Raw genomic sequence first — 21,291 nt, forward strand, 5'->3', positions numbered from 1 at the left:
TGACCCTACTCTCTGCCATGAGCATGCTGCAAAAAGGAAAGCTCTGATTTGTAGAATTTGCTGATTTTTGTGGTGTATTCCCAACATAGCTGATTCCAAGCTATCAATGATTTAACAAAATTTAGCAGAATTTCTGAAAATCCTACAGTTGGCTCTCATGAGCTGATATGAGCACTCCAGCACAACACTGGTGTTCCCCCCAGCTAGAAAGAGCTGCCTCAGTGTATAGCCTCTCATGCGTAGACACAGTTGGATTGTCCACACACCACACATGAAGTATATATGTCCTTGCTTTGGTTTTGGATAAAAAAATATTCACTCACAACTTCTCTTTGATTCTATTCTAGCTGCTATTCTTAATCTATTGAAGTCCTCTCAGAAATATGTAGAGAATTCTTATTAGAAAAATATCCATACTTATACTCTCATTTCTTCTACCACATGTTCAGGGAGCCATTTTTTTTTTTTTTTTTTTTTATGTTTTCTTGACCTCTAAGTACCTTATATCCTTCTTGTTGAGAAACCCATTGTATCTTATGAATTGTTCAAAAGTTTCACTGCTATACAGGGGTTAGAAGTTGAAAAAAAAATCTGTAGAGTCTTTCTTCCTTTTCAGTTCATGCTGGGAAAGGGCCCTAAAATAAAAAGAATTTTATTGCACAAAATCTCCCAGTTCTGAGAAAATTCAGGTGACTTGAGCTGAAAACAGCACCTGGAATGGTAATGGATAAAATGATGAGTCACTTTCTTTTATCTCTTCAATTGAATAGAGTTTAGATAATATTCAATTAACAACTATCTTCAGAGCATTTACTACATGAACTCAGCACTGCAAAGTATCATAAAATAAAAGAGAAAGTATAAGCTATGATACCAGCCTTCAGTTTATACTCTGGTTGGGGAGATAAGAATAACATGCACAAATTAATGAAAATCAATTAAAAACATTTTATAATCAAGTGTTTAATGATGTGGCACAAATTATAAATGTAGCAGGAATATAGAGAAAAGTAAAATTACTCAAAGCAAACATTATCCAAGAAAATTTAATGACTGGCAATGGGGCTTCAGCTGATCTTGAGGTGACAGTAAGTGTTTAACATCAGTTTAAGGTACAGGACTATCTAGATTGGGGGTATTGCATTTAAAAGGCTGGTGGCAAAAAATGGGAAGTTGGTAGAAAAAGGAGGCGGTGGAATATGGAGAAAAAAGTGAAATCCCTGGCCTAAACTGGGTCATAGAGTATGTGTCAGGGAGAGAGAGGTGATTGTATACAAATGATACACTTATACAAATGATCACATGTAATAATACATTTCTGATCTGCAGCCTCTGCAGCAACCAGTGTAGGAAGCCAGACCTCAGTTAGTCTCCGTGGCAGTCATTCCAGAAGATTCAGGACATGGTCAGTGACTGCCAACATTCCTGATTTTTGTCCATCCACTACTTCCAATTCAGGACCAACAAGAGAGAAAGCCAAATAGACTCCCCAGACCAGTCACTCAGGATGCCCCACATCTAGTTAGTCCACCTCCTGCTCTTCTATATTAACAGCCTCTAATCAGAACAGGCCTGAAGTCCTTCCCTTTTGTCACTATAAAGCTTTCACACTCCCTTGCCTGCCTTTGAGTCTCTGCCAAATGTAAGTGATGGTGGCTAAATCCCTTGTTATGTAGCATGGTCTGAATAAGTAACCTATTTCTTCTCATTTGTATTGTCTTTGTTTATTCCCACAGTGGGAAAAGAGCACACTATAATTATTCTGTCTATCTCCTATTATTACATGGGGATATATAATCATAGATAGATAAATAGATATAAGATTGTGTATAGGTATCTATATACCTATATATATATGTATATATATATATGTATATATATATACAGATATATACAGATATATACTCTGGTTGGGGAGATAAGATATATATATATATATATCTCCCTACTGCCTTTCCTTCTTCCCTCCTGATATCTACACTTTGATAGGCTCTCTTACCAATTTTCTTAGAATGCCCATAAAAAATGCCAACATATTGAGGTGTTTGGGGTATACTGAAGAAATTCATTTCCTTTGGATCCTAAAGTAAGCACTGAATGCCTCAATCCTATCCTGACTTTTGAATCTGGCTACTTTTTTCAACAAAAGGCCCTTTTGTTATTAGTCTTTTAATAATATGAACTGTGTTATAAAAGATTTAGTCTAATAAAAATTAATGTTTTTTTCTAGTATATTTTAACACATCTAAAATGATTGCTCGGTGTTTTTGATCAACACAAGATAATAAGTACTGCTGTCATGCTACCTGATAAATTTCTGGTCCAGTCAGAGAACCTAAGTGTTTTCAATAGTCACTGCAACATGATTTCTGATAAATATACTGATTCTATTAGGGGGCTTTCTGAAATTCTGAAAATAATTCATCAGCTCCCATCTCCATTCCTACTTGGAAGATTTATTATGATTCTGGGAGTCCAAAGTTGGGAACAACCCTTTAATGATAGTATAACAATTGTGTAATAGCCTTATTAATTCCTGGAAGCCCATCTCTTGACACCATGTTCCAGAACCCTAAGGCAAATTACTTTCTGGGTTTTACAGGTAGAATTTGATTATCCTGGATATTTAAAGGAATTTGACACCTCTACATATTTACCTTACTGGACTGGAATTTGAGATGTAGCTAGCATGAATTTTTCTGGTGTAATATCCTCTTTTTCTCCACCATGTGAACAAGAAGCTAGAAGGAATGAAGTGGGCAGCAAGATTTAGTCTGGCTGTGCTAAAACTCCCTGTGCTTTTGCTTTCCATGTAAATCTTGAGTCTGAATCTCAGGTTCATAGACTTAGACACTCAGTTTTCTAGCTCATCCTTGAACAGTTATGCTTTGGTAAATTCCTGCACTCTAATGATACCAACAAGAAGTCTGTAAGTCACTCTTGGGAAGGGGAGAGATTCCTTTAGGAAATGTCTCTTGTTAGTGATGACTCTCTTCCATAGCATATGTGATCTTGTTAGATGTAATCAGAGAGGCTGGGCCTTCCTTGCCTAGGGATCTTGTGTTCTTCCTGAACTTTGCTTAATAATCTCTTGTCATAAGTCTGGGGGATGTATTTTGGGTCATGTATTCGGTTAAGATGACCCAGGGTGTTGTAACAAACATACCCAGATTGTATCCTGGCTCCATACAGCAAAAGCTATTTCTTTTTCATTCAACAGTCCAAAATCAGTGTTTCTTGTCAGTACCTGGCTTTCTCTGTGTGTTAATTCAGAAACCAAGACTTCTTCCATATCATGGCTCTGCCATCCCCCAGGACTTTGCCATCCTCCACTGGCTGAATCCAAATGGGAAAGAGTGTGGAGAAAGCACACCTGCTTCCTATAATGCTTTGGCTCTGAATTGACACATGTCCCTTCCATTCATATTCTGTTTGTGAAAACGAATGCAAGAGAGACAAAGATATGTAATCTGTTTATAGGCCAAAGACAAGAAGAAAATGAAAATTTGGTGAACAGTTAGCTATCTCTCCCTTAGGTATTTGTAGCCTCTGACTATTTTTTGCTAACCTCTAAAGGTATTGGAATAAGAACAGAATTGAAAAGGAACCATTATAAAACCATCTCCCTTTCTCTGGCCTCACTCGTTCAACGGGTAATTGTCATTGTCTTCTTTTTTTAATGATTTATTTTTGAGAGAGAGAGATAGCATGAGCAGGGGAGGGTCAGAGAGAGAGGGAGACACAGAATCTGAAGCAGGCTCCAGGCTCTGAGCTAGCTGTCAGCACAGAGCCCGATGCGGGGCTTGAACCCACGAACCGTTAGATCATGACCTGAGCTGAAGTGAGATGCTTAACCGACTAAGCCACCCAGGTGCCCCTGTCATTGTCTTTTATCAGGGAGAAGAATTGTGGCTGATCAATCATCTCTAATTTTCTCTAGGTTGCTAAGTTAAGAAGAAGATGGATCTCTCTAGTGTAAAACGTCCTTACCCATTCTCTCCTCAGTGAACTCCCAGCTGCTGCTCTCTGTTGCAGTGACAGCTGCTCTTGGCAGAAGCCCCTTTTGGCTCAACGCTGCATGTCCTGAGGTTTCTCAGTAGTGGAACAGTTCAGGGTTATGTTTTCAGTGCTTCCTCTTGAGGGCCAATTCATGGCCTCTGGGCCTCTGGGCCCTCCCCAAACCAGCTACAGTTCGGGGCCTTGGATTGGGAAATAGCAGTAGAAAGGTACAGGCAGAGCATCTGTCCTTGGTTCTATTTCCGTGCCTATCTCTCCTCTCCCTTTCATTGTCGTCTTGCCTCAGCTAGCTGCCTGGGCAGAAGGGATTTGAAACCCAGAATCTCTCTGAGTTCTAAATGACTGCCAAGAACCTAATATGCCTTTGCTAGTAGAAAGGCATTTCCTATTTAAAAACAGACACTCTCTAACGATGGGATACAAGAATGTGAAAGATGAATAGCATGCCATACTTTGGCAAAAACTGCTTTTCCTTATTGCTCAGAACAGCAGCTGAGGATACCTTCTGTATTTGCTATATATGAAAGACCTTGCATGGAATCATTCATTCAATGACTCATTTGTTTTTCCATTCAATATATATTTTTGAACACCTATTATATTTCAGGTACAGGGGATATAATAGTAAACAAGATAGAAACAGTTCTAGTTGTCATGTATGATATTGTTGATAGGGGACCCTGGGTCCCCATAAAATAAAAGGCTTCAGGGATATGTGGATCCAGGGACCTCTGAGCAACTCCATCTCTAAGCTGTGTTGGTAGTCCCTGTCTCACTCCCATACAGTATCCCTCTGTACTTTGTTGCACAGACTTTAGCATGATCCAGACATTTTACTGAGGAACCTGGCTTTGGTCTTAAACAAATCAACATTTAAAGCACTTGCAAGCTCCCAATATAGTAGATAAGACAATTAAATAGTAGCTATTGTTACCGGTAGCCTTATGCTCTTTAGGAACCCATGGGGGGAAAATCGGTCCAGTTGACAATTTTAGATTGCTTATATTCCTAGAAAAGCATGCTCAGGTCTCAATAACTCTCTCATGTGTCTGGTGATCTCTGCAAATCCCTTCTTTCCCTTCCTCAGGTAGTAGCTACCAATTGCTTCTGGACAGAAGCAAGAATTCAACAAACTTGAGTTGGTCAAATGTCACAGTGGAGCTCAGCCACGGCTGGGATGTTTAATGAGTCGTGTAGGAAAGAATGGTGAAGATGTGTGGTGGGAGCATTGAGGACCGAACCTAGGGACTCTCCCAGCCTTGGCAAGCATGGCCAGGCACTATTCCTCAGCATTCCCATAAGGAAAAGGATAAAGGTTCAGAGGCTGGGAAATGGTAATGATGGAGGATGAAACTGGTTGCTTTGCTACTATTTCAACATCTTCATATTCCCTTCCTGTGTTATACCTGTCAGTGTATCCAAGGAGAGGGAGGCCTCTGGATGAATGATTCATGAGGACTACAACCTCAATGTGAAGATGCTATGCAATTACCACCAGGGATCAGAATCACTGATCAGTTTAAGTACTCAGTGAGGCTGCCTCTGTGTCTAGAACTGCAGGCGGTATTGTGGAAAGATGCAAGAGAAATTTATGATGCTGACTCTACCCTTAAAGAATTCATAACCTCCATGTGGAGACCAGACAAACACAAAAAACATTTTCAGAACACTTCAGCTTTAAGCTGTCTGTCACTGACTAGAATGGCACTTTGAGGCTCCAGCCTGGTCTTCACAGTCACCTGCAGGGAGGCACTGTGGGCCAGTAGAGGCTCACATGTCTGTGGTCCAGCACGCTGAGATTCCAATTCTCCCCGCTGAACTGCATGATCTTGAGCCATTTACTAAGTCTCAAAGCCTTCATGTATAAAATGAAGAAAATGCTTTCTTTAGGATTTGTGTGATCCTTCAGTGAGTTAAAATACATCCATTACCTGCAAAATAGTAGATGTGCAAAAAAACATAGGTGTTCTCCCAATGTCCACATGTCTGTTCCACAAGATTCTCAGAGACAAAGTGTTTAAAACCAGACGTGGCATCTTTTCCACCCCACCACACATGGTAAGGCTTGCTTGTCTATTTGACATCCAGTTTCTTCCCCATTTCTGTTTATGGCAACATGCCTTTTCTGGTCATCAAGGCTTGAAACTGTCACATCATCTTTGACGCAAACTCCCTCACCTCCACATCCATCCTGTTTCAAAATTCTGCCTATTGTTTCACTTTACTTCCAATGTTTAAGGAGAGGTGGGCATGGGGATGGGTGAAATAGATAAAGAGTATTCAGAGGTACAAACTTCTAATCCAGATGCTCTTAACAGGGGTCATGAAGAGACTTTAGGAATTCTGTGAACCTTCTAATATATTGGGGGAAAGATCATAATTTTCATAAATTCTTAAATGTATCTTGACATAAATAGGTTATATAGCACAGTCATCCCTTTACTTCTGTTTCTTCTGCTACCATGTAATCACAGGCTTTTAAATTTTTCTACCCAAATACAACAGCCTCCTAACTCATCATCTTCCAATTTGTTTTTATTCATTCTGTACCACTGTCACAGTGATCTGAAAACCTAGTTCCAATCCTGCCATTTCCCCAATCAACAATGTTCAACACTTCCAAACGTCTTTCAAGTAAACCAAAGATTCTTAACTCCGCTCTCTAGACTGACTTTGGAATTTCTATATTCTGCCACTCCCTCCATGTACTCTATGCTCCAGTAAAATCAACCACTCACTATTCTTTAAATACAGTATCAAAAAAATTAGTGGAGTCTTTTATAATGTACAATATTATGTAAAAATAGAAAAACAAATCATCAGTGGACAAAAATGTAAATTTCTAAGAGATCACAAAGTTTCACTCCAAGATGTCCCTCCCACCTGCACACAGCTTTGTACTCTAGACATCTCCAAGCATCATTCATAATAACTTGGGTCAGTGGATGCCTGAGATAGGTTAGCCCTAGACTAACCATGGTGAAAAATATATATATATCAACTTTTTTGCTATTTTGACATAAAAACCTCAAAGAATTTCTTTTTATAAAATCCAAGCTTATTAACCAAAGCTCCCCCACTTGCAGCAATTCACTACATCCTTTGGCAGACGTGATGGCCTATGTTGGGGGGCACACTCCCCCTTCTCTGGGATGCCCTTACCTACCTCAACACGCAGGAGTGGACTAGTCACCAGCAGCCATATTTGCACAATGCTGTCCCCTTCTTCCTGATTTTCTCCAGCTGGATAATAAGTGATGCCCAATACAACCTGAGTCAATCAAACTTCCTCCCCAGACATTTGAAGTGGAACAGAGAGACTGAGTCAGTCATGACGTGCAGATGGAACTCTCAGATGTAAATGGCAGGAACTGTTATGGGACTGCAAGAAGCTATTCTGCAGTCAGAAAGAAGACCAACGTCGATGATCTGAAAAAAGCAAGAATACAAGAAAATGAAAATGCCCTAATGCTTTGTCAGTTCCTAGTTTCAGACCTTCAAGGAATCTGGCTCCCTTCCTTTCCTGGATTCTCTGAGAGATACTTCTCCACCTCTTCTTCCCACTTTATTATGGTTAAACTAACTTGAGTCGGTGCCTCATACTGGCAACCAAGACTCCTAACTAATCCAATAAGCTGATTCTAGGCTGATACTCTAGGTTTCCACCTCAGTCACTCAGTACACATCAACTGCACATCTACTACATGCCAGATATTCTGTGAGCCACCCTGCAGGGGCTTTTAAAGAAGAACAAAGAGAAAATCATAATTTAATAAAAGAAATCCTCCTTCAGACATATGTGCAAAATAGACATGGCAAATAAATGAAGACCGAGGGGAGGCCAGCATAAATATTTTGAAAGTAAAGGGTGTCTAAACTAAGCCTTGAGCCAAGGTTTTATCAAGCGAAGGAAAAGGAAGGGTGCCAATAAGTGCCAAGGTGTGGAGGCAAGCAGAGTTTGATCTGTTCTGAGAAATGCAAGTCACTTCTTACATTTGGGTCTAGTGTATATACATTCAATTTCTCCAGGCAGAGAAGGATGGCAAGATGGTAAGACCTGGGCCAGATGTAGAGAGTACTGTCTGCCGTAGATGGATTCTCTCTTTAGGTGGTGGAAGAATTACTGAACTATTTAGGCAACAGATGCAAGTCTTTACTTACAATAGTTCAGACACACCAATTTTGGATGGCATGTCCCAGTGTTATCAGATGGAATCAATGTAAAATAGCTCTTGTTATTAAATACCTTACAATTTGGGTGCAGCTGTGCTTGTGCCTCTCTGAGTAATCACTTTTGATACATAGGGAGAATTTCTGTTCCCCTGTCTTTTACCAGTTGTTTAGTTTATGATTCTCTCTTCAATGTGTTCTCTTTCTCTCTCTGTTTCTCATCATACACACCCATATCTTTTCATTCATTTTCATAATTCTGTGTTTTAATATCTTTCATGATTTATCTCTTAACATAAATCATTTTCTAATTTTTACAGTAATTATTACAATTAAATTTTAATAGTCACCACATAGCAATTAATCTCATTGCAATTAAAAATGACATAAAGCCGAGAGGGATATAAAACATTTTGGATGTCAACTCAGGACACAAATGGTTCTCTACAAACTAGAGAATTGTCGAACACTAAGAAAATCCACATAATAGAGATAAAATGTAAGGTCCACAGTGGGTCCTAAAAAGCCAAGTACCCAATAATATAATATGGGAGATACCCCAGGCAGGAGAGCTTTTAGTTACATATGTAAGTCTCCAGCATGCTGTGGTCTTTCCCCAAAGCAAATATATCTCAGGGCTCATTAGTGGACATACACCTAGGGTGTTTTTTTAATGTTTATTTATTTTTGAGAGAGAGACAGAGCACAAGTAGGGGAGGGGAGAGAGAGGGAGTCATAGAATCCAAAGCAGGCTCCAGGCTCTGAGTTGTTAGCACAGAGCCCAGTGTGGGGCTTGAACTCACCAACCATAATATAGCCTGAGCTGCAGTTGGATACTTAACCAACTGAGCCACTTGGGTACCCCTATACCTATCTTAAAAGCAGGAGCTAATCGTCCCACTGTTCTTGATACTGGTTCCAATGACATGAAGAATGTTGAACTCATTTAGGCTCATCACACTGTAAGAAAGGCATAGAGAAGTCTTTACATGTTTGGAGAACTATGACTGGGACCATGAGGAGACTCAAAAGAACTGGGGATATATGATATTTAGTTTGGAGAAAAGAAGATTTAGCTATTTAAAAATAAGCAGAGAGCTGGCATGCAGAAGAAGAGCACAGGTGAGACCTGTTTTTAAGCCCCAAAGGGAAGATGTAAGACCAACAGGATTGGGTGAGACATATGTAGAAAGATTTTGGTTTAGAATAAGTAAGTTTTTTCTTAGGGATAACTCTGTCTGCTGACAGAATGAGCTTCTCAAGTAGGGTAGTGATTTCTCTGTCCCTAGAAGTATTCAAGCTCAGGACACATAACTACTTATGAAGTTGACTGATATACAAGGAATTTGAGTTTTATCACTATTTTTGGCTTAGGTTCCTCAAGTTTCTTTAGAGATAGATACTATTTTCAGTGACAAGAATAACCTCTTACACCATCTTCACTCTTAAAAACCTTTCCTATCCTTTGAGACAGATAAAATCCTTCAAATAAGCTTTTTCTCTACATAATATAGAATCACCCTTTGTGTAATATACATTCATATCATACTTATTGCCCTTCTCTTTTAATATTTTTCACATTGTTTCATGCAGTGGTTATGAATATGTTTTATCACCTCTCATAGACTACACATTCCCTAAGGGCAGAGAACTGTCTTATTCATTTGGGTATCCCCTAAGGTGCTTTACACAAATTATATACTCAATAAGTGCTTGCTGAATGAATGAATGAATGAATGAATGAATGTTGTTGATTAAAGACAAATGAAGGTAAACACCCAGAGGACTTTTATTAGTGTTAATTCTCCTTTAAATTTTTATGAAATGATTTCAAACTTGCAGTACAATCCAAAGAGCATCCATATTCTCCCTACCCAGATTTCTCACTATTAACATTTCACTGTATTTGCTCCATCTCTCTACTGCCCGCCTTCCTACTCTCTCCATCTCTCTGTATGTATGTCAAAAATGTGCATACATTTAGATCATATACATATATTTTCATATAAACACGTGTGTATTTACACACACACTTACATAGACATTTACATATATACACAGTATATATTATACTGCCATTATCATTAGTCTTTTAAGAACAAGCTGAAAGCAGTATTCCCCATCATGTCTAAACACTCCAATGTACCAAATCATGACATTCGCCTGTGCAACCACTGTACAAGCCTTTCAGTCAGAAAATAAAATGGTATCATACTTCTGTCCAAAACACAGAACCTATTCAATTTTGCAGACTGTTCTAATGATGACTCTTTTTTCTTCTGGTCCAGGACGGCATCCAGGAACCCCTTGCATTTAGTTATCATGTCTCTTTAGTTTCCTCTAATCTGTGTACAGTTCTTCCTTCTTTCCCTAACCTTCATGCTGTCAGCAGACAGTGGAGGAACTGTGGTTGAGCTGTTTAATAAGATAGCTACTAGCCACATGTGGTTATTTAAATTAAAATTACTTTATATTAAAATAATTAATAATACCATTTTCAGTCATGCTAGCCACATTTCAGATGTTCAATAACCATATGTGGCTCATGGCTACCAAACCGACAACATGACATCAGGACATTTCTGTCATTGTGGAAAGTTTGATGGGATACCAGTGGTCTTCAGAATGACCTTCAACCTGGGACTCCCTGATGTTTCCTCATGACCAGCCTCAGGTTATTCTTTCTTTGCAAGAATACCACCGAAATGATGCTGTGCTCTTCTTAGTGCATCACATAAGGGAATATTCTCTTTAATATCTCTATTTAACTTGACTTTTTATTCCATACTATCATCAGTGACACTTACTGAGTTCTGCTCTTTATATGGCAATATGACATTACAATAAAACACATAATCAGGTCCTTGATATCAAGGAACCTGTCAGCCAGGAAGCTGGATATAGTATGGTTGCTAAGAGTCCAAGCTTCAGCCACAGAGAGATCAATATTTGAGTTCTAGCACTGCCATTTTATAGAATAATCTCCCTGTTCAATCAACATGCATGTATCAATTGTATACTCATGTGCAGGCCATTGCAGGAAGTAAGTTTATTGAAGGCAGAGACCAAGACCTTCTTGGTATCCTTTAGAGCACCTAAGTTAGATAGTTCTCCTGATAGCAGCAGATTGATGGAATGGAAGAACCCATAAATGCTGTGATGATTCAAAGACTTTATAAAGTTTAGTTACAAAGCTTAGGAATGCTGTCTTATGTCAAACACTTCTGGTAATTTTTAAATGAAAGTTGTGTATTAAAGAAAGGGATTATATTGAACTCATCCATCTTGATTGCAGACCTACTTATAACTGACTAAGCCCACCCAGAAGCCACTCATATCTCAGCATGCAGTGAACTTGGCAAAAAGAACTAGAGGATTAAATATTTATGCCCTTCCAAAGTCCAGGAAAAAGGGAAGGGAAGGGAAGGATATTATATAGTTACATAAATTGGATTTCTTCATAAGACATAAATCATATTATTAATCTGCCATTAGTACCTACATGCTTTAGGCTACATCTCCATTTTCAGGCTGTTGTTAACAACAGCCATCTTTTTGCATCTGGAATTATATAGAATCTAGATAGGAGTGTGCCTGAGAAGCTTGAATTGCATAGTCAGAATAGCGCTGTGAACTTGTCCAAGGTACTCACCTCTCTGCACCTCAGTTTCTCCATGTGTGAAATTGAGATAGCATTAGCTTCTACACCATAGGGTTGTTTCAAGGATTAAATGAGAAAGTGAATGTAACAACATTTCTTAGCATGGATCCAGGTGCATGGTAATGGGTTAATACATGCTTACTGTTGTATTTTATATTTTTTTTGTCACCATCCTACCTCCCTCATACTGACATAAAATCATAGAACTTCACAACTGAAAATGTTATCACAAGTCAGCTAGTGACCCACTCATTTGTCAGAAGAATAAACTGAAAGTTGGTTTGTTGTTACATGTGTTAGTTGAATCTGCTGCTCCAGGGCAAAGCCAAGAATAGAACCACTTTCTACTATATCATACTGACTGTGAACAAGAACTGTATTCTTTAGTCTGCATATTTATTAAGTACTATTAAATGCCTTGCACTCAGCTAAACCCTGGGGATTAAAACCAAAAAATGATGATACAGCTTATTCTTAGGAAGTACTCACAGGGGGCTGGGGTGGGGAAGCAGGTGAGAAATGAAGGTGTAAACCCATTATCATGCGGTAAGATACAATGACTAATATAGAGGTGTACAAAGGGGGCTGTGAGATACTTTGACTCCCTTAGAAAGTCTGAGTTTTGACAAATCTTTCCAAGGATCTCAGGAATTCTTTTTGAAAACTACCTGCAGTCATGTTTTTCAAGAAGAATATTTGTTTACACATAGGTAGGCAGGTCCAGCTGAGACTCAATTCATTTCTTTTAATATTATATCCCCTCTTATCAGAGCTGTTTGAGTGAGTTTATCAATATGTATCTGTGACTTTTTCACACTCAGCCTCAATGTTGTTTTTAATTTCAGAGAGGAATTAGATGAAACAGTGACCTGAGAGTATAGATTTGTTTGGGTGAAATCCATTTGCTACTGACATGTTGTAAGACTTGGTAGGAATCGTTTGTTCACACTGCTGTTATCTGCTTATCTCTGTCAAAATCTCTGCTTCCCAGGGCTATTGTGGGAAATAGTTTGCCCAGCCAGTGCATGATGCTTTGTAATTATTAGACATATTGCACTAAAATATTATTTTCTTCTGTCTCTTCTGTCTGATACAATTGTGATATTTGCAAATATGCAAATATATCAGAAAAGGGTAATAAAATAATATTTAAAGAAACTTTAGAGTCTCCTTTGTATTTGAATGAATATGTTTGACCTTTCTGCAGGTAAATTAAAAGTTTTCCTTGTAGAGGATTTGGAATGTATATTCAACAAGATTGCAGCTTAACTTTTGATTCAAGAAAAGATGAAAGTCCTCAGGATTATGAACAATACCAATTTTAAGGATCTATCATCTTGCATCCTATGATGAATTGCTGAATTTGCCTTATTTATTTATTCATGCAACCACTCAAAGGGGTGCAATGAATTCTTATATGTCAGTTGCCAGGTGATGCACAAAAGATACAAGGTTAAATAAACACCTTGTCTAGCAGTTAGTTAATGAGTGAATGAATCTATGAATCTCTATCTATCCCTGCTCCATAGAGGTCCTAACACTACAGTAAGCAAGTCAGAAATATACAGAGTGAACCATAATGCAATGTGATAAATGCTATAACAGAATGATGCCCAAAGTGTCTTCTAGCTGTGTCAAGCAATGCTTCATACTGGAAATATTTAACTCAGATATAAAGAATTAGCCAACTCAGTCCCAAAATCAATTATAAAAATACTGACTAATTTATTTTAATATTTAAAATATTTTATTGATTTAAAACACTATGGCTACATGGTTCAAAATTCAAGGGCAATAAAGGATATTCAAGAAAATCCCTGTCTCACCCTTTTTGCCCAGCTAACCATCTATTCATTCCCTTCTCTGAAGAATCTAATGTTATCAGTGTCCAAGGATACTTTTTATAGAGATCAGCAAATATAAATCTATATACAGTGAGGATACAGGTCCAAATACATGCATACACACATACACTCACCATTGTCCCCTTTTTATACACAAATGTAGTATACTACACACACTATTTTGTATTTTGTTGCACTTCACAATGTTTTTTTGGAAATCACTTTCCATCCCATGTATATTGTTTTCAATCTTTTACTATAATAAAAAAATCTTGCAACAAATATTCCTATACATGTTAACTTTTCTAGCCATAATACCAAGAAATAGAATCACAAGGTCAAGTGATAATTACATGAAATTTTGATACATTTTTGTCAAGTTGCATCACCTTGTCTTCCAACCACCAATGTATGAGAGTGTCTCTTTCCCCACATTATTATTAAGCTATTTATTCATCATTAGCAGTTTGTTGCAAAAACCCTTTTGGTCTTTGCTGATTTATTATGTCCCCACTGCTTTTAAATGCCTTAATTATCAGACATTCAATTCCCATCTATGACCTGGATCTGAACTTTGTGGTTAATTTCTATACCTGGGGGGAAAGGCACCCCAAATGTATTTATGATTTTCATATATTTACTTTTTAAACTTTAGAACAACTAATCAGATTACATTTTAAAAATTGCTTTTCTGTCAGGGTGCCCAGGTGGCTCAGTCAGTTAAGCATCTAACTCCTGATCTCAGATCTGGTCATGATTTCACAGTTCTTGAGATCAAGTCCCGTGTCAGGCTCTGCACTGACAGTGAGGAGCCTGCCTGGGATTCTCTTTCTCCCTCTCTCTCCTCCTCCCCCTCTTGCTTGCATGATCTCTCTCTCTCTCAAAATAAATAAATAAACTTAAAAAATTACTTTTGTATTTATTTTGGAAATTTATCATATTTATAATATCTAATGTTCTTATCCTTATCAAGATACATGGCGAAATTCTCCTTTACTCAAGCTGTCCTTTTATTCTGCCAATAAAATTCTTTTTCTGTATCTTTTAGGTGTTGCACATTTCTTAATTTTATTTTAGTTAAATGTGTGTTTAGTGATTTATTACTGTTAACTATGTGAATATGGCTCATTGTTGAGAGCCCTCTCTTCCTATTCCAATCAGGTTTGTTGCTCTGCTGCTAAACTATGATCCTGTGCCTTCCCTTCCCAGTTATTCTGGAGATAGACTTTGGCTCTAAACTTTCACATCTGCTATTTCCTGGAGTCCACATCTTCCTCATTCTTGATTTGATCTCCCATTTTGGTGGAGTACAGCCTCTAGCAGCCTCCTGAAGAAAGCTTTTGTTCTCCCCTCACACTTAATGCCTAGTTTGTCTGGGTGAAGAATTCTAGGCTAAACATGTTACACTAACACCTGAAGAGCTTTGAAGGTAGGTCTTCATTATCTTCCAGATTCTTGTGGATGGCTGCTAAGAAGTCTGAAGCTATTCTTTCCTAAGTGACCAATTTTTCTCTCTGCAAATTTTGAGAAAGTCATTTTTACTCTTAATGTTTAGAATTTTCATGATAGGAGTATCTTTCTTTCAATTACTGTGCTGGGGATTTAGTGGCTTGAGATTCATCTCTCTTGGTTCTAGAAAACATTCTTACATTATTTCTTTAAGAAATTGTTCCTCAGCACACTCCCCCCACCTTGTTTTCCTAGAACTCCTACTGATTTTATTTGGGTTCTCCTAATGTGATAAAATGAATGTGGATTCATTCACCAAATGCTAACCTATATATGTTACATTATTAAATTTGGAAGCATGTCTTTCAAAAAAAAATAAAAAGAAAGATAGTACCTCTTTTATGAGAAGCACACAGAAACAATGTGTTCAATAGTAACAACATAATGTTTGTTAACACTAAAGTGGTTAAAATTGGAACCATTTGATAATGTATGTCTTAATGCATGTGTGTCATATGCATAGTAGCTAAACTTGTTTATGAAGGCAGACCAGCCTGGGTTAGAATTTGGCTGTGCCACTTTACTACCTACTTAAACTCTCTGAACTTGTTTCCACATCCACAAAATGGGGATAATACTGACATTTGTGATATTTAATGAGAAAAGCACTTAAAGAACTTTACACAATACCTGGCATATAGTAAGTACTCTGTAAACATTTTATGTTGCTACTAATGGGATGGGTTATTAAGGGAAAGTTGACAGTGTTCAGAATACTTTGCCTACTAGAATTAGATTTCATAGAGAGCCACCATTTGTTTCTATAAACATTTTGATGTTGCTTTGTAAGACATGAACATTGCATGAAATGGGCCATTTGTCTCACTTTAGAATCGCATAACTTATATTCTTAAATTCCAGGAAGCCCTTTCTGTTGCTGTGCTGATGAACAGCTCAAGAACACCTTTATCAAACTATGGGACTTAGTTTCTTAGTTAAACTCAGCAACCTGTTAAGGAATATAGACAACCAAAGGAAACAAGAAAATGGACCCAAACAGAAAGAGGTGGTGAGATCAGAGGAGGAAAAATAGACAAGGGGGAGCCAAGATCAAAGGCAGGAAATGAGGAGAGACCTGAAAGAACTACTGGATTGAGATGCTGCTTTAGTGAAATAGTTCTGTCAGTGTGATAAGTGGTCTTCCCTGGAATATTCCCAGAAGCAGTCTCATGGGTCAATCTTATTAGAAACAAAAATAAGAAGGTTGCTGGAGATGGAGGCACAAATCCATCAGAAGAGTTTTGACTGCCAAGGCCATTCTACATGCGGTTCAACTAAGAGGAAGATACATAAGCTGCTGCTGGCCGCTATCTCCATGATGGAGCAAGGGTTTTTCTGGGAAAGCATCTTGTTGACAGAAACAAATGTTAGTTTTTATGCCTGATTCATTTACTGCCTTGATTCTGTTGTCTAGTTATCTGATTGCCCCGGTTTATTATGTTCTCTCTAAAACCAAGATTATGAGATAGAAGATATACAAATCATAGAATTAATTCTGGCTCCTGATTTAGAGTGGTGTGATGTTGATATTAGCTCACCTGATCATCCCCAAGGCTCCTGTTATGGACTGAATGTGTGTCTCTCCAAAATTCATATATTGAAATCCTGACCCCTAAGCTAATGGTATTAAGAGGTAGAACTTTTGGGAGGTAATTAGGTCAGGAGGGTGAAGTTGTCAGGAATGGGATTAGTGCCCTTATAAGAAAAGGTACCAGAAGGATCTTTCCTTTCTCTTCTCCATGTCAGAATATATGGAGAAGATGGCCATCTATAAACCAAGAGGGACTTCACCAAGAGCCTGACTATTCTGGCACCCTGATTCCATGCGTCTAGCACCCAAGAACTATGTGAAAGAAGTGTTTCTTAATTTAACCACCCAGTCAATGGTATTCTCTTTTTTAAAAAAATTTAATGTTTATATATTTTTGATAAACAGAACACATGGGTAGGGGGAGAAAAGAGAGAGAGAGACAGAATCTGATGCAGGCTTTATTTAGGCTCTGAGCTGTCAGCACAGAGCCCAACCCAGGGCTTGAACCCACAGACCACGAGATCATGACCTGAGCTGAAATCAGTCACCCAAAGGACTGAGCCACTCAGGCGCCCCATCAATTGTATTCTGTTATAGCAGCCCGAACTGACCAAGATGGACCCTAAAGTACTTAGTTTCTACAGGGGTTTAATGGCAGAAGTGGTGATCAGGGGTCTAATAGTGGTTCTGCCAGGTGTCCTGGGGCAAATCTCCTAACTTCTCCAACACTTCACTTCTCTTCTGTAAAATTATTTTTTTCATCTAGCTAGGTGCTTCTTAATCCCTTTAAGTCAAGGACCCTTTAAGAATCTGGTAAAAGCTGGGCGTCTGGGTGGCTTAGTTGGTTAAGCGTCTGACTTCAGCTCAGGTCATGATCTCATGGTTAGTGAGTTTGAACCCCACATCGGTCTCTGTGCTGGCAGCTCAGAGCCTGGAGCCTGCTTTGGATTTTGTGTCTCCCCAACACCCCTCTCTGCCCCTCCCAGGCTCACACACACTCTCTTGCTCTCTCAAAAATAAATAAATATTTAAAAAAATTTTTGCACAGCAAAGGAAACAACCCACAAAACTAATAGGCAACCAAAGGAATGGGAAAAGATAGTTGCAAATGACATATCAGATAAAGGGTTAATATCCAGAATCTATAAGGAAGTCACCAAACTCCACACCCGAAAAACAAACAACCCAGTGAAGAAATGGGCAGAAGATATGAACAGACACTTCTCCAAAGAGGACATCCAGATGGCCAACAGACACATGAAACGATGCTCAGCATCCCTCCTCATCAGGGAAATACAAATCAAAACCACAGTGAGATACCACCTCACGCCAGTCACAGTGGCTAAAATGAGCAAATCAGAGAACTCTAGATGCTGGAGAGGATGTGGAGAAACAGGCACCCTCCTACACTGTTGGTGGGAATGTAAACTGATGGAGCCCCTCTGGAAAACAGTGTGGAGGTTCCTCAGGAAGCTAACAATAGAACTCCCCTATGACCCAGCAATAGCACTGCTAGGAATTTACCCAAGGGATACAGAAATGCTGATGCTTGGGAGCACATGTACCCCAATGTTCATAGCAGCACTCTCCACAATAGCTAAAACATGGAAAGAGCCTAAGTGTCCATCAACAGATGAATGGATCAAGAAGATGTGGTTTACCTATACCATGGAATACTACATGGCAATGAGAAACAATGAAATCTGGCCATGTGTAGCAACATGGATGGACCTTGAGGGTGTTATGCTGAGCGAAATAGGCAGAGAAGGACAAATATCATATGTTTGCACGTATAGGAGGATTAGGAGGAACTTAACGGAGGACCATGGGGGAGAAGAAGGGGGGAAATGGTGGGGGAAAGGGAGAGAGGCAAACCATGAGAGACTCTTGAAAGCCTAGAAACAAACTGAGGACTGATGGATGTGGGGGGTAGGGGGGAGATGGGCATGGAGGAGGGCACTTGTGGGGATGAGCACTGGGTGTTATATGGAAACCAATTTGACAATAAACTGTAAACAAAAAATTTTTTTTTAAATCTGGTAAAAGCCACAGATCATCTCTTCAGAATCATGTATATTGCAGTATTATAGATTAGCAGGAAGTGACCACACACATGCAGACCTCCTCTGCAAAGCTAGATTGGATTTCTAATTCATTTACCCCAAATTACAAAATATTTGGGAAATGAGGAGCCACATAGGGCAGGAGCAGCCACAGTTGATCTCGTGTAGTTTTTCTTAGGGTTAAGTGCCCAATGAGGGCTGAGGAAACTACTTGTGCAAATTGGGGTCTTCCCTGATCCAAGAAGGAGGTGCCTGCTGCGCCACTCCCCTTTATGTTCATGGCTTGTTTCACCATTGATGAATTTATACTGACAGTCTATGAACTTCCAGTCAGGGAACATTTACATAGAGCTGGTTCCTTATTCTTGAGTCCCATGGCATTGGCTTGGCCACATCCTCCTCATCTAGGGAGAAATCCAAGACAATGCCCTGATTTCCACCCTCAGTTCTTCAACATTCCAGAAAATATGCATGCATACACACACACACACACACACACACACACAATTTGGCATATAATTTCAGAGGGTTCATAGATTCCCCCACCCCCACCCCATCCCCAATTTATCCCAGGAACTCCAGGTGAAGAGTGTCTAATCTGGATAAACTTTATGATGTTTCTGACCTCTGAAATGTTATGGTTCTAAGCAAGACATTTTACTCATCACCAATATTCCTTCAGACTACAGTGGGAGGATTTGGGGGTGGAATGAGCGACTTTCATCTTGTAGCTTTTAGACCAGCAATATAACATTTTCTTTTTGATCTATTTCTTTTCCTATTTTAATGCTAAAGTTGACAGAGTTTGCAGCTATCATGAAAAGTTCAGAACTTTCTCTCTCTCTCTTGTTCACATTAGAGATTATTATGTCCCAGAATAATAGTTCTAAAATCCAAGGTGAAAGATTTGGGGGAGTTATTCTGTGATGACTTCAGCTAAGAGTGAAATTAATGTCTGTATTATGGTTTATATCTCAACTTGATCTAACCCACTACTCTGTCTTGGGTGAAGTGAGATATCCTACCCTTCATGTTTCATCTGAAATTTCATCTCCACAGACTCCCTTTTAAACAGAAATTGGTTTTATGTTCATGGTCACCATCATTATCAGTTCACTTAAACTGTTCAGCTTAACATCCAGTGGAGCCCTGACTGATCTGCTTAGCCATTCATTCCAAAAATAATTTATGGGGATGGATAACATTTACTGAGCATTTACTGTGTGCTAGGCGCTATGCTAAGCACTTTGCAAATACCATCTCCTTTAATCCTATTTTGATTGCTTCTTTTCAGGGATCTGGAAGTCATATTCTGTTTTCCCACAGTTGGGGACCAGCAAGTGATAACGGCTGGTGAGGAGAAATGCTTTTCATTTCCCTGAAGCCTTAGGGTCACTCCTGCTGCTGTTGCAGCTACTCCTGTGCTTAGTAAGAGAGGAGCTAAGGACAAGCTCAGTGGCAGCTGAGTGGGAAGGAGCAGCATTGGGCTTCTGAGTGGGCCCAAGAGGTGACCTCTCTAACCTCCAACTGGGGATCCAGGAAAACCTTAGAAGTAGAGAAAGCTCAGGAAAATAAAACTTGTGAGTGCCTACTAAGTATCATGCTTACTAATATCTGCTTTGAGGCGCCTGGGTGGCTCAGTTCACTAAGCATCCCACTTTGGCTTGGGTCATGATTTCATGGTTGGTGAATTTGAACCCATATCAGGGCTCGCTGCTGTCACTGTGGAGCCCGCTTCAGATCCTCTCTGTTCCCCCCTTCTCTCTCTGTCCCTCCCCAGCTCATGCTCTCTCTTCTCAAAAATAAATAAATATTTTTAAGTAATATCAGCTTTACTACATTTCATCATCACTCTGCCACATGCGATGGGTGTTATTATCTCTTTGCAGAGAGGCCTGAACTCAGCCCAAATGGCTAATGCACGTGGAGCTGGGGTTCTAAGTAGGCCTGCTAGCCTTCAAAACTAACCCTCTTTCCACTGCCTTACAATGAAAAAGAGAGGAAGGAGGAGAGAAAGGCAGAATGGAGAGGGAATCATGCCTTTAAGAAAGTAACATGGACCACAGAAGGTGAGACTGACAGGCAGAACTGATCTGCTACTCAGAATACTGATTTAGATGCCAGGTGACAGGAGGTTGGGCTAACGCCCCGATAGGAAACACTAGAGTTTGAGCAGCAAACAGAGATGAATAAATAATACATACAGGCATCTGACTAAATGACATGCTTCTGTTTCAATGAATTGTTTTAGCCTGTGAGCCACGTTCTCTCACAGTATATGCTCTCCACCATTTTAAGCAGCTGCTTACATGTTTTGTTTTTTTTTTCAAAATGCATTTGAGTCTTTTCTTACTTACCTTAAGGGCTTAATCACTATCCAAGGGATGATAAAACCTAAGTAAGCTACTTTCTGAAAATTCTTTTGCCCTTTCCAAAGGAAATCTTGCCAGGGAGGGAGACTCTTGCTATCGTAATTTAGGGTCTTTAAATCAGAGC

The 21,291-nt window shown here is 39.1% G+C and overlaps 1 long non-coding RNA gene across 1 annotated transcript; it reads right to left on the reverse strand.

The window, feature by feature from the left end:
• Positions 1–655: 655 nt before the first annotated feature.
• Positions 656–7,221, reverse strand: LOC120223252. The gene is made up of 3 exons (XR_005526250.1): positions 7,184–7,221; positions 2,658–2,741; positions 656–712 (listed from the first exon to the last, which is right to left on the reverse strand). It is a non-coding gene; the product is annotated as an uncharacterized LOC120223252 (long non-coding RNA).
• Between the last annotated feature and the right edge of the window lie 14,070 nt (positions 7,222–21,291).

This window comes from Hyaena hyaena, unplaced genomic scaffold (genome assembly GCF_003009895.1).
Source record: "Hyaena hyaena isolate Hyena2069 unplaced genomic scaffold, ASM300989v1 scaffold_977, whole genome shotgun sequence".
NCBI lineage: Eukaryota > Metazoa > Chordata > Mammalia > Carnivora > Hyaenidae > Hyaena > Hyaena hyaena.